Source organism: Cibotium barometz, chromosome 27, assembly GCF_041138505.1.
Source record: "Cibotium barometz isolate CiBa-2024 chromosome 27, ASM4113850v1, whole genome shotgun sequence".
Lineage (NCBI taxonomy): Eukaryota > Viridiplantae > Streptophyta > Polypodiopsida > Cyatheales > Cibotiaceae > Cibotium > Cibotium barometz.
In genome coordinates this window covers 1,669,644-1,672,993 of record NC_141072.1, presented here as the reverse complement: position 1 = coordinate 1,672,993, position 3,350 = coordinate 1,669,644, and positions in this window count along the sequence as shown.

Genomic DNA, 3,350 nt, shown 5'->3' with positions numbered 1-3,350 from the left:
ATCCATGGCATCTTCCCATTTCTTATTTCCAATTGCAAGAAAGTGGGTTCAACCTCTTGTGTTTCGTTTACTATGTAAGCATAATGATGGGCTGTATATCCATAATATCTCAACTTGTCAATAGGGTATCTAGCCCTCGTAGACCTACGTACACTTGGATCACTGCCAGCTGTCCTTAAAACAGCCCTGGTTGTCCTTACATCGGGAGTAAGGACACCCAGGGCTGTCCTTAAAACAGCCTTGGTTGTCCTTACATCGGGAGTAACCACAAACGGAATGCCAAGCTCCTCATCAAGTCTCTTCTCAAAGCCACCAGAGTCACCATCCACATATGAGTGACCTGTCGACAGATCAAGCACAAAAGGTTGCTCTACCTTTTCCTTTCCTGTTCGTGATACATGTGTACCTGCATCATTCCTCAACCTGCCTAACCATGGGCTAACATTGGATCCACTGCTCGAGGACTCCCCAGATCCACTCAGCACCTGTGATTTGCTGCTCTACATGTGGTGCAAGTGCAACATCAGCATTTCTTACATTTGCATCTTCTATTGCCTACACTATACTGATGCATACCAGCTACTCATCTCATCGAAGACAACATCTCTGCTTAGTCACATCTCACGAGTGGTAGGGTTATAGCATCTATGACCTTTTTGCTCCATAGCATAACCAATAAAGATGCATTTCGTTGCCTTTGGATGCAACTTTGTTCTCACTTCATCAGGAACATGTACATATGCAATATAACCAAACACTTTCAAGTGAGACACATCCGGTCTTATGCTTGTAAACTTCTGTTTAGGAGTCATACCATGAACAGCTACAGTGAGTGTTATGTTCATAATGTACACAACAGCAGTTGCTACTGCTTATGCCCAAAAGTAATGTGGCATATTCTTTTCAGCTATTATCAAGGCACGTGCCACTTCTGCAATGTGCCTATTTTTTCTTTCTGTAATACCATTTTGTTATGCAGAGTGTACATGCATGTAAACTGCCTCTTGACTCAGGAAATCACTAAACTCATTGGAGAAATATTCTCCCCCACCATTTGATCTTAGGCATTTTATTTGCATGCCTTTTTCCTTCTCGACCAAGGCTTTAAATCTCTAAAAGTGAGCAAACACCTCACTTTTCTCCTTCATGAAATAAACCCACACTTTCCTAGTGTGTTCATCAATGATGTAACATAGTACATGCAACCTGCAATTGTTGCAATCTTGGTCTGTCCCCATACATCTGAATGTATAACATCCAATGGCCTTGCACTGACATGCTTTTCATGTGGGAAAGCATGTTTGGCTTGCTTAACAAGTTGGCATGCCTCACATACCTTATGCATACCGTCAACCTTAAATTTTGGCAAACCTGCAACAATAGTTTAGACCTGCATAGACTTCAGTCATTGTACATTCACATGAGCAATGCACTTGTGCCATATATCAATATCTGCAATGACACCTGGCCTGCATAGACTTTAGTCACATGAGCAATGCACTTGTGCCATATGTCAATATCTGCAATGACACCTATTCCATGCACAAACATGGCTATCTTTATCTCAAGCATGTTCACATCCAATGTAAACATCCTACCATTTCTGTTACCCTTTGCAACCAGGCGACACTTATTTTTGAAGTCCACAAAACATCCTTGAGGATTAAACCTCACTTGCAGACCCTACTCAACCATTTGTCCAACAAAAACCAGGTTCTTTATAATATCAGAACATGAAGTACATCATCCAAGTACTTCATTTTTCCATCCTGCATAGACAATGGCACTTTACCAACATGCGCAATGGGATGCGTAGTATCATTACCTGTTTCTACATAACCTGGTTTTTCCATTTTTTGCATGTCTCTAAACTACTGAGCATGACTAACCATGTGGTTAGAGGCACCAAAATCAACATACCATATATCTTGAGATCCTAACACATTCCCTATTATGGAACTAAGCATGTGCTGCATCACAAACAGCTGCTCACTTTTGTTATCACCTCCATGTTTGATGATGCATAGTTGCCTTGCTGCAACTTTCCACTTTTAATGTCATTCTACTTTTTGTAGCAGTCCTTTGCCATGTGTCCTGGTTTGCCATAGTAATAGCACTCTATGCTATTTGCATTTTGATTTCTTTGCCAACCACCTGGGCCTCCTTGGCTCCCCCTGCATCTAGACTGGCCTCTTTCACCTGTGTATGATTGCTTTGTGAATCATTGAACTGTTGCAGTCCAAAATTATGATTTCCTTATTGGCCACCACCTTGGCCTCTACCTCTGCCACTACTTGCATTAGAGTAGAAGGCATATTCCGATGTGTTCTTGCTTTGTGAAGAAGAATCCTCACCTAAAGCCTTTTCTTCTATAATCAGCATAGATATCAAGTCCCAAAAGTTAGGAATAGACTCCCTAACTGCAATGGAGGTCTTGAATGGCTTATACTCTTTGCCAAGCCCATTTAGACAAACACTCACCAAATCATCATCCTCCACTGATACATTGATAGGCCTCTACCTCTGCCACTACTTGCATTAGAGTAGAAGGCCTATTCCAATGTGTCCTTGCTTTGTGAAGAAGAATCCTCACCTAAAGCCTTTTCTTCTATAATCAGCATAGATATCAAGTCCCAAAAGTTAGGAATAGTCTCCCTAACTGCAATGGAGGTCTTGAATGGCTTGTACTCTTTGCCAAGCCCATTTAGACAAACACTCACCAAATCATCATCCTCCACTGATACATTGATATACCCAAGGGATTCAACAATGCCCTTGATCTTTAAGGCATATTCATTGATGGACATGCTTTTCTTTTCCATAGTATGCAACTCTTGCTTTAACAAGGCAACTTCCTTGCCTTTGTGTTAGTTTGGAACATCTCTGAACCAGATTCTACCATGCAACTGCTGGAGTGTTTGCATCCTGTTGTATGCGTCCTATCATAGTGTCTATGACACTAATTAAAAGCCAGTACATGACTTTTATTGCACCCTGATTCCAATCCTTGAATGCCTTTATATCTGCAGGAGTGGCATTCTCCTCAGGAAACTCTGGCGGCTCCTCATTGTCTCCTTCTACATAATCCCAAAATCCTTTACCCATTAGGAAATTGATCATTCTAAACTTCCAGGCATGGAAGTTATTCTTATCTAGCTTCTCACTAACAATCTGATTAATTCCATCAGATATGTTTTCCTGCAGCAATCAAATGACTTGCAAATAGACAACTTCTGTAATGCAACTTGTAATACAGCAATATCTCCTATAACTGCTACAGTAGCAGTACTTCAGCAGTATCTCCTGTAACTGCTATAGTAGCAGTACTTTAGCACAGCCTGTGTGTCACC